Source organism: Bactrocera dorsalis, chromosome 3 (assembly GCF_023373825.1).
Source record: "Bactrocera dorsalis isolate Fly_Bdor chromosome 3, ASM2337382v1, whole genome shotgun sequence".
NCBI lineage: Eukaryota > Metazoa > Arthropoda > Insecta > Diptera > Tephritidae > Bactrocera > Bactrocera dorsalis.
The window spans coordinates 5,812,363-5,826,102 of NC_064305.1; the positions used below are offsets into that span (position 1 = coordinate 5,812,363).

A 13,740-nucleotide genomic window follows, 5' to 3' on the forward strand; every position below is an offset into this window, starting at 1 on the left:
GTTTGAAAGACTATATAATGATGTAAAACTTTTGAGAGTTATAGAGAGACTTGAGATCGCATATGTTAGGGCGAAGTATTCTTTAAAAAACATTCCTTTAGGAAGCTCTCAGCTACAGTTTAACCCGATACATGGGTGTCTTCAAATGCATAAAACCTTGAATTGTTATGACATGTGAGTCACTCACTTAACCCTTTCGCATTATTTTAGAATAAGTTTAAGAGAATAATCAAACTGTAGAAATTATTGCAATTGGGATATTACTGCTGTGTTTGAGATCTTATTTTTTTGATGATTGAGACAATATTTTTTGCGATTGAGATATGATTGCTGTGATTGAGACATTATTCCTGTGATTGAGATATTATGTTTTGCGATTGAGACATTATTTTTTGTGTTTGAGATATTATTTTTTTGATGATTGAGACAATATTTTTTTGTGATTGAGACATTATTCCTGTGATTGAGATATTATTTTTTACGATTGAGACATTATTTTGTGATTGAGACATTATTTTCTGTGATTGAGACATTATTTTGATGATTGTGACATTATTGCTATGACTGAGACATTAATTTTGTGATTGAGACTTTACTTTTTGGGTTTGAGACTTTATTTTTTGGAATTGAAACATTATTTTTTGTGATTGAGACACTATTTTCTGTGATTGATACATTTTTTCGGTGATTGAAACATTATTTTTGTGATTAAGACAATATTGCTGTGTTTGAGACATTATTTTTATTGACTGAGACATTATTGCTTGATTAAAGTCATTATCTTGCTTTGTGAAATCCAGCACATGTGGCGTTAATTTCTGAAATAACCAAATAGATACATTTGCAATCAACAGGAATTTACATAATACTTGTATCCAAATAATCCATTAATAAGCCTTATCACCTTTTATTGATTTCCTCTCAGCATGCGCCACTCAAGTTTGAGTTAAGCAGCAGGAAGTGCAATCAACTGATTGAGTAATCAAAGCATACGCAATAAAATATCGAAAATACTCGGAAAGCAATTACTCAGTATGTTTAATTGCAAGCACAACAAACAACTCGTGTTGCATGCAGCACCAAATATTAAGGCTTTTTGGATTTGTTTATCCAAATGAGTCGAAGAACGCTCGAACCGGGAAACCAAACAAACAGCGGCCGTAGAATTACATTTGTTGCTTGAAATATTGTGAAAACAACGAAAACAAATTTCAAAAGTTATGCTTAATTGCTTGCTTATGTACTTACATAAGTATATGAATAGATACATATGTATGAACATATATGCTTTTACGGTAGCGCAAGTGTGTGAGTTTATTTGTAAAACGCTTATAATTCTATTCACACTTGCACAAGCGTTTTATTGAGTTAGCCGTGCTCTTAGCGCAAGCATGTAAGTCATTGCTTAAGTAAACAAATTACAGCATCTAAATTGCCGAAGAATTCTTTCAAATTCAAATGTAATAGTTGAAACATTTTCGAAATGCCATTAGTGATGTGCGAAAATGAATTTATTTGGGTTAGGAAATAATATTATTATGCAAATAGAAAAAGAGGCTTTCACTTGAGAGCCGCTGGATTGTGAACTAAAAAAAGAACATAAAAATTAATTGAAATATTGTGATTATATGCGTTAATATTTCAGTTATAATATGGGTATATAGTGTTATAATATGTAAACTCGAGTTTAAGGATATTTGTGTAGAAGCATCTGTCATCTGTCTGTCTTGAATGAGTTTTGGATTTATAACTCGAGTTAAAGGTATTATAAAGCTTCAGAAACTTTTGAGTTTAAAGCAGTGTTATTTCGGATTTCAAAGTTTCTTAAACTATAACTTAACTTAACTTTAACTCGAGTTTAAGATTTTGTGCTTAAGGTGGTGTTTAAGAAACTATGAATTTAATATTTCGTGTTTGAGAAACTCTGAGTTTATTTTATAACTCGGGTTTAAGGTTTTGTGTTTATAAATGTTCGACAAATGCACCAATTAAGGTCTTCAATGGGTTCTAAATTTAATTTTGTAATTCGAGTTTAAGATTTTCTGTTTGAAAGTGCTTGTAATGTGTAGTCATTGCGTTGTTTAAGAAACTCTGAGTTTAAAACTGTACTATTTCGTTTTTGAGAAGTTCTGAGTTTATTTTATAACTCGAGTTTAAGGTTTTGAGTTTAATTTTGTAACTCGAGTTTAAGATTTTGAGTTTAAGAATACATTTTAAGAGAACTCTTTGAGGTGTTTAAGAAATTTAAAATTGAAAATAGTGTTAATTCGTGTTTAAGAAACTCTGAGTTTAATTGCATAACTCGAGTTTAAGATTATATGTTTATAAATAACTGTCAACTATACACATTGAGCTCTTTAATGAGTACTCGGTGCAATTTTGTAACTCGAATTTAAGGTTTTGTGCTAAAATGTACTCTTGAAGAGTATTCTTTGAGGTGTTTAAATACTCAGTTTTAGTGTTTTATGCTAAAATCGAGTTCGTAAAAATATTTGCCGCAAATTCTACTTTCTCTCAGTGCATACTACTGCACTGCACAGTCAACTAATGCATAATTTTATTTGTGTCTTGTGTACTCACCATGCCAGACTTGGTATTTACATTTTCTTCCGCCAGAGCAGCTGCGAAATTATGTACGTCAAACGTTTAACCAGGTGCTCGCTCGGTCAAACCGTAATGCTATTTTAAAGCCAAAGCACTTTGCTGAAAAGAAAGTAAAATGAAAAAGAAAAAATTGTTGAGTGAAAAGTGCAGTGAAGAGCCGCGCGAGCGGCTGTGGAAAAATCAATGGCGAACTTTTGTTTTCACTGACTTTTGTTTACACGTTTTGCCCTTTAGCCGTACTTTTCGCGACTGAATTCGTGTACATTTTATTTTATGCGAATTTTTTGTTCATTCGTTTTCAATTTTATTTGCTCAAAAGAGGTTTCGTATTTTGCTGCGGCTTTATCAGCATTTGGCTGAAGGCCAACAATTACCAATGCAGCTCGTAAAAGTCGGCAATATAAATAATGGCATACAGAAGTGGGGGTTTATGTGCTCACATTTATATTGCTGCAACTGTTTTTTAGCAAACAATGCGGCGAAGGAGTAATACGTGCATAAAAGCGAAATTGAATAACGAAAAAATATAAATGAAAACAAAAAATATAAAAACACTATAAATAATAAAAAAACTGTAGAATATAAAACGAAATTGTTAAATAAATTAAAAAAATGTAATTAAATAAAAATTAAAAATAAAAATCAAAAATAAGTAAAAAAATATAAAATAAGTTTTTTTAGTTAAAAATATAAAAATGTGGAAAAATATTTAATCAATTTTTTTTTTTATAAAAAATTCAATTTAAGTAAATAATTAAAAATGAATAATAAAAAATAAAGTAAAAAAAAAAAAAATTACATAATAATAATAATAAAAGGATTGTAAAAATAAAAAAAATATATAAGAACAAAATTTTATATATTATATTATGAAAAAATTATTATTAAAATTATAATAAAAAAAATATTTAAAAAATATAAAAAAAAAGTTTATTAAAATCAATGAGCAAAAATATAAAACAATTAAATAGAAATAAAAATTAAAAAAGAATAAAAAGTTCTAAAACCAATTAAAGATTTAAAAAGATAAAAAATAAATTTTTAAAAAAAAATTTCTTATAAAAGTTGTAAAAAAGTAAATTATACAATAAAAAACAATAAAAAATTACAAAAACTTAAAAAAAAATTTGGGACATCAAATATTTTATAAAAAAAACTTCAAACTAAAATGCAAAAAAATTAAAAAAAAATTTAAAATAAAATAAGAAAATGTATGAATAAAATATATTAAAAAAAAATTCTGCAAAAAAATTAAAATTAAATATTAAAAAAAAAAAAATATTTTATTATATAAACATTATATAAAAATAATATAAGAAATGTGTGAATAAAATATATTTAAAAAAAATTAAAATTCTCCAAAAAATTAAAAATAAAAATTTATAAAAATAACATTTATATAGATAATAAAAAAAAATAATATAAATACCAAAAAAAAAATATAAAACTAATATGCAAAAAATTTAAAAAAGTAATAATTGTAAAATAAGAAACTTTATAAACAAATATATTAAAAAAAAATTAAAATTCTCCAAAAAAGTTACAAATAATTTTTTTTTTAAATATGTTTTCATATAATAAAAAGTACTAAAAATTAAAAAAAACGATTTTGCTATATTAAATTGCGCCGACAGCAGCTTTGGCGCTTTGGCAGCGGCGATAATCACAAGCTGCATGTAATCTAATTTTTCTACATAAAAACACGCTTTGTTGTCATATATTTTGTGCCTCCTGTGCTTTAGCGCCTACAATGCCGTTGCACTAAACAACACGCCGCATTAAGCAATAGCAGAGCAGAGCAGCACAAACATAAAAAAATTAACGAAAAAAAATAAAATATCAAAAGAGATAAATAAAATTAAAAAAAAAATTGTAAAAAAATATAAAAAAATATCAAAAAAAAGAAAAATGAAATATAATGAAAAATGAGAGAAAAAGGGTTGAAAAAGCACACTTCAAGTTTAATCGTTCGCTGTTTTTGCTGTTGTTCGGTCTTTTCGTGTGGATTGTGCAACATGTTTTATCACTTCCTTTCGGTTGCTCTGTCACAGCTTCAATTCTATTTGGGCTAGTTACACGCTTTATCTTTTTAAACATATCATTTTTCATGATGTTCTTGTGCTTGTCTCTCTCTCTGTTGTTGCTGCTATTTTTCCGCCACACTTGGTCTGGATGGCAATAAATCATTGTGGTATTTTGGCTGGTTGCCAAATGTTACAGCATTCCCGGTCGCTGCTGTCGCATAAAGGGCAACCATAAAGTACACTAACATATTTACATACCCTTATGTACTACTTATGTATATATTTTTATCAGAATATGAGTTTTGTAAGTAGGAAATGGTTTAGTGCCAGACTTTTTCCAGCACCGCCGCAATAACCCAGTTTTGTTGCGTAGTGAAAGCCCCATTTAACTTGAGCACCCTTTTTTTCGAACAGCTGATAACCTTAACCTCTCTTCGCTGTTAAGTTGAGAGTATGCTCACTGAACGAAATGTTTGAAAATAAATGAAAAAATTTTAATTTTGGTTGCACCGAAGCTATGGTTTCTATGATTTCTCGTGGAAGCGCTGAAGCTCCGAATGTTATGTAATTTTGCAGAGAGCATAGTGAAAACCATCTACATACCTAGTTTGAGGTTGTTCTATGATATCTTCGAAGCGATATAGCTAAACCTTTTAAGACTGTGGTGTAACACCTTTTTGGGAGTTTTTTCTTTTCTTAGTTGGTTGAGGTTTTGAATAAAACTCCGTACGTAATGTAATTTCAAAGAGAGTTTATTGCGATTCCTCGAGTTATCAAAAAAAAAGTAAGAGGATAATCGCGTTATCTTTTTCAGTAGCTTGAGGTCGTTCTACAAACGCATTGAAGATATACAATTAGATCTAGATTTATCAAGAAAAAGTAAGAGGATAATCGCTTTATCTCTTTCAGTGGCTTGAGGTCGTTCTACAAACGCATTGAAGATATACAATTAGATCTAGATTTATCAAGAAAAAGTAAGAGGATAATCGCTTTATCTCTTTCTGTTGCTTGAGATTTGAAGACATACAACCAGATCTAGATTTATCAAGAAAAAGTAAGAGGATAATCGCTTCATCTTTATCAGTTACTTGAGGATTCTGTATGAAAGCGTCGAAGATATACAATTAGATCTAGATTTATCAAGAAAAAGTAAGAGGATAATCGCTTTATCTCTTTCAGTGGCTTGAAGTTGTCATATGAAAGCTTTTAAGATATACAGCTACATCTTGTAAGACTCTCAGTGTTATAATTTATTGGCGTCTGTTTCTTTTCATAAATGGTTCCAGATTTTGAACAATTTTTTACACAGGCGAGAAAGTTAATTCTCAAAATACCAGCAAAATTTAAAGGATAAGCATTTCAAAAATATTGGCGAGACTTCCAGAAAGCTATAAACGAATAATAATATTTTGGCGTTAGTTCATAAGATTATTTCTCGCAGTGCATCTATTTTTAACCCGACCAACAAAATTGCGCAATGGACTTGTAAAATCATTTCCACTTAAATGAAATTTTTCATCCGCTTTTTAAAGAGCTTTTTACGGATTTCGCTTCAGCATGCTATTCACAGTTCATAGTCTATACTTATGCCCATACTTAACCGTATTATTAGTGCACATTTCCTTACTTATCGCCTATTCATCTCTTAGCGATTATACATAGACGAAGCACAACTTTGGAGTCAAAAGCTCGGAAGCGCCACGCTGCTTGCAACCTCAAGTAACTCGTATATTTAGGTTACTGCCGTGCATTAGTGCCGCTCCCCGACCGCTGAAGTAGTGAAAATCAGTTTCATTTCATTGCTGGCAATGTGGCAACGCGGTGGCTTGTGGCCAAAAGCGGGCGAAATGGCAACAAAGAGTCGTGTAAGCCATAGCGCCTACAAAGCTGCTGGCTGGCATTCAAGCGCTGTAGTCGTAGTTACCCGGCAACTGTTCGTGTGCCAGGAAAGTTGGCGAGAAGCCATTTAAGTAAAGTCATTTTTACACTTTCCGTTGTTAATGAAATACATATGGATGGGTGGGGGGAACGGTGTTCACCGCCCACCATAAGCGCACTTGCTAAATGCCTTAAAGCGAAAAAGTGCAGAAAAGAAAAGTTGAAAGGAAAAAGTTTAAAGTAGAAGGCAGTAAATGGGCTTGTGTGCTTTTGGCTTGCGTGCCACCGAGACCGGCACCGCTGAGACGTGCCTCTAACAGCAAATCCGGTTGGCTCCACAGCGGCCGTCATGTGCATACGCGTACGTTGCTGTGGGGCACACACATACATACGAGTATAAGGAAGGATTTTCAGCAATTTTTGCAACGACTTCGTAACGATCGCGTCCAAACCGCTGCGACCGCTGTCGCTGCTACTAACGAAGATGGTGATGATGAAGTAGTTGAATGGTTGAATAGTTTGAGTGGCATGTGGGAGTCGTTTTGTGTGTTTGGGTATGTGCGGACGAGTGAGCATGACTTGCCGCTGTCGAGTGACTTAGCGACTTGACGACTTATAAGTTTGTAGTTTAAATCACTCGCCGGACCAGTTGGTAAACACAAGAGCTAAAAACTAACAAATGAGCTGCTCGTGTGTAAAGACTGGTAGGGCGCGCGAGCCGGACGCGGTGCGGTACAGCCTTGACGGAAGTCACGTTTTTTGCTAGTAGTAATGCTACCCGCACACAACGACCGGATGACAGGCACACGAGCTGAAAGGTTGGTCAAGTGTCAGCATGTGTCGTGGAGTTGGAAGTCTCAGTTTGTGAAAGGCTGGTGACGATGCAGGAAGCTTTAAGAAGACGGTAGGGCGCACCTTCAATATATGTTGAGACTATTATCGAATCCGCATGCTAAGTCTTGATTTTTGACCACTCGGTGAAGTAAAAGAAGTTTTCGTGCTGAAGCGATGATTCAGCTTCGAGCTCCAGAGTAAAAGATGTCTGTTACAGTGGAACTTCTAAATAATACGAAAGTCTTGGAGAGTACTTAGGAGCTCTGGAGTTATTGGACGTAGGTTCGAAACAATTAGGTTCCAAGCAAATTCTTACGGAAAGTCAGTACGTGGCTGAAAGACTAAGATGTTATCTGACTCTCCAATAAAACCGCGTTACCAATGATTTGCCTGGAAACAATATCCAGAATTCCAGAGAATCGTCTCCAGCTGATCTTCAAAGAGTAATCTTGCTACGGTGACAGTAAATTAAGAGCATATATAAGATATGAGGATATGATCTCTTACAGTCGTCGATCCAAAATCCACAATCCTTCTCAGAAGACGAAAAGGGTCTTATCAAATGGAACCTAATTTTGTCGATAACTTTATCTTACTCTGTTAATTGAGGGAAGTTGAGGAGGAAGTAGATATTTGCACTTCCCGAAGCGGTTAGGAAAGAATGATAGATTAATCAAGTGAGGTAGAGAACAAGAGAGTAGATTCGCTTCGATCTCTTATCACCTTCGGCCTAAAATCCATAATCCTTCGCAGAAGACGAAAAAAGTCTTATCAAATGAAACCGATGACTTAATCTTATTCTGTTTTCGCCTCAAGCTTTGTAGCTTCCCTCATTAGCTTATTACTTTCCGTTGCAGCCGCAAACATCACGTTCTTACCGCCATTTCCTCTATTTACTTCGCTTTGGTGCAAACGAAACCGCTGCTACGGAAGTTTGGCGCTGCATTATTGTCCAGAAAAACTTGCGACTCTCCGTCGTATCCAACGCCTTCCGTCAGCGTGGTCGCCGCCAGCGTTGTGCATGTAGCAGTCCGTCTAACTTTTAATTCCTTTCCGCTTTATGCTTTATTACATTATTTGCTGCTTCGGATATTTTTCAAAGTTTTTCCTCACACCGCCGCCAGCGCGCACCATTCTCCGCGCTTCGCTCCCCAATGCAATTTATTTGCTGTCTCCACTTTCCTGCACACACTTTTCATGAGCTATTTTGTAAACTCGCAAGTTTTTTCCCTTTTTTCCCGGAAAGTAAAACATATGTTTGCCGTGGGCGACGGGAGGGCGAAGGCAACACCGAAACACAACTTATAAATGCAGCACTCGTTGCGTTGTGTTTTGCTGCCGGCAGCTCCGTTCGTTCGCCTGTCCATCCATCCATCGTTGTCGACGTCGTCCGGTTGTTTTGTTATTGGACGCCTAGACAGAGGGCCGTTTCGTGTGCTGGCGTGTGCGTGTTGTTGTGGTTTTGAAACGTGCGCATTTTCGTACGTGATTTATGGTGAATTTTGAATTTTGTAATTTTTCTACGATTTAATGTTGCAACTGCAACACCGGCAGGCGTGTTCGCTTGGTTACATCAAAAGTTGTTACCGCCACTGGGCGCAATCGTTCAAGCGCTCGAGGCAATCGATGGCCAACAGCAAGATTAACGGTTAACCTGTGGGCCGAGGGAGGTGTGTCGTGGTGTGGTGAGAGGTGTGTATGAGGTGAAGTTAATAAATTTTGTGTTGGCTTGTGTGTGGCGGGTGATTTTCTGTTTGTAACGAAGTAACTAATGGAAACATTGTGTAAGTGTTGAACATGTGCGGTTTTCGTGTGAAAAATTAAAAAGCAAATAAATAAAATTTGAAAAATTTCAGAACCATAAAAAAATTTTTTGAAACGGTATTTCAGTAATTTTTTAGAATGTTTTTTTGAAAAAGAAAAATAAACAAAATGTTAAATATGCAGCTGCGTTTGCTTAAACAATAAGTTGACCCAAAAAATTTTCAGAAGTCATAAAAAATTCAAAATATTAATTTCGAAAAGATTAAAAAATAAATGGAAAATTTACTGTCGAATTATACCAACGAACAGTGAATACAAAATAGAAATTTTCGCAATACGCTGGAAAAAAACTATAAATATATGTATTACAAAAATTAAAAAATAGATTAAAAAAATTAAATTTAATTAAATAATTAATTTCATTAATTAACTCATTACAATAATTAAAACAAAAAAATTGTAAAATTAAAAATTAAATTTAATTAAGAGTTAATAAATGAAATTAATGAACATGATTGAAATTAAGACTTAATTAGTGCAATTAATTAATTCAATTTTATTTTTAGTAAAATTTTTTTTAATTTGTAATTTATTTACAATATTTTTTTTTAAATTAAAATAATTTAATTAATTAACTTTTAATTTAATTTAATTTTTAATTTAAATAATTAATAAAATTAATACAAAAAAAACTTAAAAATCAAAATTAAATTTAATAAAAAATAATTAATCTCTTACTTAAATAAAAAAAATAATTAATTTTTACTTTCAAATCATTAAAAAAATAGTTAATTAAAAATTAGGTTGAAAAATTAAAATTTAATAAAAAATAATTATTCTTTTAATTAATTAAATTTTAATTAAATTTTTTTAATTCAATTTTTGTTTTTTATTTTAAAATTAATTATTGTTTTTAATTGATTAAAAGATTAATTATTTTTAAGTATTATTTAGCTGCTTTTTTAATGCTTAATTTTTAATTAAAAAAATTTAAAATCAATAAATAAATATTTCCAACTACAACAATTTTCAATTATCAGTAAATATTTTCATTTTCTTCACTTCTATTTCACGCTGTCAATCATAGACCCCTAGCACCCATGAAAGCAAACACCTGCCGATGTTTCTGGCACACGCCAAGTCATTCAACCGTTTTTAAAGTGAAAAGTAATTGCAAATCTAAAATTTTTCCTCTCCGCTCATAAACTCGCATATTTTCTCAGGAATGTAGGTGCAAATGTGCGTGTTTGTTTATGTGCGAATTGTTTTAACGGTAATTTCAGTTATTTTTAAATTTACAGCCCGTTGGCATTTCGCTATGGAATTCCCGATATACGTATTTTGTTTTCATTGGCATAGTTGTCGTACGAAAATAGCGTTGATATGTAGCGATTGCTGCCACCGCCAGTATATTTTGAATGCAAAGTGTTTTACTTGGACGCGGTCCAAAAGCAACCTAACGCGCGCTATGCACAAGTGCAGCGGCGGTCGTAGAAATAGGTGTGGTGTTGGAAATGGTTTAGGAAGAAATCACTACGTATCAAAAATGCCTTTGAAATTGTATTTTTCATAGCTTTCAAAAATTTGTCCTTTCTTGAAAAATTTAATTAAATTGCAAATAACGTTAGCTAAATTTATTAAAATTACAGTTAAAATCAATTAATTAATTAAAATTAAAACTGTAATTAGATTAATTAATTAATTAAACCTAAATTAACTAACGTTAATTTAAACCAAATCATTATTGTTATTAATTTTCATTTACCTTAAATAATAAAATTTAAATCATTAATAATTCCAATTATTCTTTAATTATGGGTTAATTAAATTAATTAATTAATTAAAACGTTAGTTAAATTAAATTTATTAATTAAAAATGAATTCAAATTAATTAATTATTTAAAGTAAATTAAATTAAATAGAAATTATTTTAGTAATTTAATTAATTATTAATTGTATTATAATTGCAAGATTTATAAAAAACAATTATTTATAATGATTAAGAAAAAAAAGATTTTATATTGACTCTCCCCAATTAAGTTTTAATTAAATTGTATTTAACATTAGTTCAATTAATTAAAATTATAAGTACTAATTTATTAAAATAAGAATAGATCAATTCAAACAAACAAAACTAAATAAAATTTAATTAATTCCATTAATTACAACTTAATTAATGATACTTAATAGAATTTAGTTTAATTAAATTAAATTAATAATAATTTAATTTGATTGTAATTGATTAAAAATAATTAATAAAGTTGATTTCAGTCTAATTAAATTATTGATAATTTAATTTTGTTATAATTAATTAAAAATAATTAATCTAATTAATTAAAATTAAATTAAAATTAATTAAATTTAAATTAATTAAATTATAATTTGTCATTAATTATTTTTTTTATAAATCCATAGTTTATGAAAAATGGAAAATTTGTAAAAAAAAATTAATTACAATTAGTAAATAAAAATACTAAATTTAATATTTACTCCCCGACGGGGAATTGAACCCCGGTCTCCCGCGTGACAGGCGGGGATACTGACCACTATACTATCGAGGACTGTTAGTCATATGCTTCGATTTTCTCTTGAATTACCAAAACGAGAAGAATATTTGTAAGCAACGAAACTTTTATTTATTTTTGATTTTTTTTTGTTGGTGAAATTGAAAGGTTTTTATTATTGTTTTTTTATTTTTTTTTTGTATTATTCTAAAGCTATAGCGGTTATTACCTGTTTAATCGCTTTCTATACATTATACATACATACATATGTGTTTGGTGATTAGAACAAAATAAGTCTAGCTTTCAAGGTGGTTTTCAATATTTTTACGGCACTGCTTCAGATCATCAGATAAAACAGTTCTCGACCTATTAGATATTCGAATATAAGAACCACAACTGGTCGATTTTTCCTCTGTATATGCCATTTTTTGCAACAAGTTGGGAATCAAGCAGTTATTTACATATATTTCACAAGGTGGTTAAGACGAGATGATGGATTGGACGAGTGAGGTCGTGAAAGAGAGAGTTTACTAGTGATAAACAATGATTGAGTGAGTAAGGAGGAGTGAAAAAGGAGGATTGATCTAGTGAGGAGGGAAACGAGAGCATTGACTGGTGATAATCAATGATGCCTTGAGGAAGTAAGAGAGAGAAAGAGAGAGTGGTTTCGAAATTGGGTAACTTTGATGAGGCGAAATAGGTGGGAAACTTTAATTTTTTTCAGAAGTGAATCTAAAGTTATTATATGAAACATGCCTTTTCTTTCAAGAAACTAAAAATTCATACAAAATAAGTCTCTGACAGGTATCTAAAAACTATGCTAGCAATCCTCAATATTTTGCCGTTCATACTATATATAGACATCATAGCAGAATTTTAGTATATATATATTATATATGCAACAAATTTATATACCGTAGGCACACTTATGTACATATATACACATATATAACATGCATTAGTATATATTATGGCATATTCTATGCATTCGGCCCACACCTTTCTTGCTATATTTTCGCAATATTTTGTAAACAAATTTGTGTCAAAACGAAAAAAAAACGAATCAAAAAATGCAAAATTGAAAAAGAAAAATAAATAAAAGCAGTGCTCAATTGCTTTTTGTGTTTTTGCTCTTTTGTCGCTTATAAATACAATTTTAAATTTGTTTATCATTAGACCGATCTACATATTTTGTTGGCACACAATATTTGGTTGTTTTTTAATTTTTTTTTATAAAAAATCAAATAGCTGCTGCTAGTTTAAAAATAATAATGAAAAAAATACAAATAAAAAAACTTGAAAAAAAGCAGACTAGACATTCAAAACCTTCATTCAAAAACACACACACTTACATATATAATATTATAAACCTTTCTAACACGGTGCCTTTTCTATTTGTGCACTCAATTTGCATATTTAGCTCGAAGTCATTTCTTTAAGCGCTCTCCTGGCTCTCTTAGCACACGTTAACGTCAAAGCAAAGCAAAATAAAATAAAATGAGAAAGCAATGAACTTAGTAATCAAATGAAATTTAATAATTTCTTTTATTTTTATTGTTTGGAAAAACAAATTTGTCATAGACAAGTGACCTTCGAAGAACTTGAACTTGAATTTGACGCTAATATAGACGCTTTCGTGCGTTAAATGGCATTAAGCGAAAATAAATATTTTGTTTAGAAATTAGAGCTGAATGTTGAGACATAAATAGATGGAAAGTTTATTTAGCAATTTGGGCCACAGTGCTCTGGCTAAAAGAAGAAAGCAATTTTCAAGAATTTTGCGTGCATTGAACTTAAAAGAGGTGATTTTGTATAATGAAAATTAAACAGAAACAAAAGAAATAAATGATAAATATATTTTAAAGGAATTTTTAAGGTGAAAAAATATTTTACAAACAAATTTTTGATTTTAGAAAAATATTTTTTGTTGGACAAAAATGAAGTAACCAAAACTTTTTTGGAGTTTTGTAATGGGTTAGTTAATAGTTAGTTAATAGGTTGGTTAATAGGTTAGTTAATATGTTACTTACAGCAAGCTTGCAAGCCAAAGCGCCATTAAAAAAAAATTCTACTATTATGGCTTATATAGGCATATCTACTAACATATTTGTTTGTTAAGTACAACAGCAAAA

The 13,740-nt window shown here is 30.7% G+C and overlaps 1 protein-coding gene and 1 non-coding gene across 3 annotated transcripts in view; one reads left to right on the plus strand and one right to left on the minus strand.

The window, feature by feature from the left end:
- Nucleotides 1-13,740, plus strand: part of LOC105228417 (protein goliath) — a 111,565-nt gene that overhangs the window by 62,231 nt on the left and 35,594 nt on the right. The gene's annotated exons all lie outside the window — the stretch shown is intronic.
- On the minus strand, nt 11,594-11,665 carry Trnad-guc (transfer RNA aspartic acid (anticodon GUC)). Its single transcript has one exon. It is a non-coding gene; the product is annotated as a tRNA-Asp (tRNA).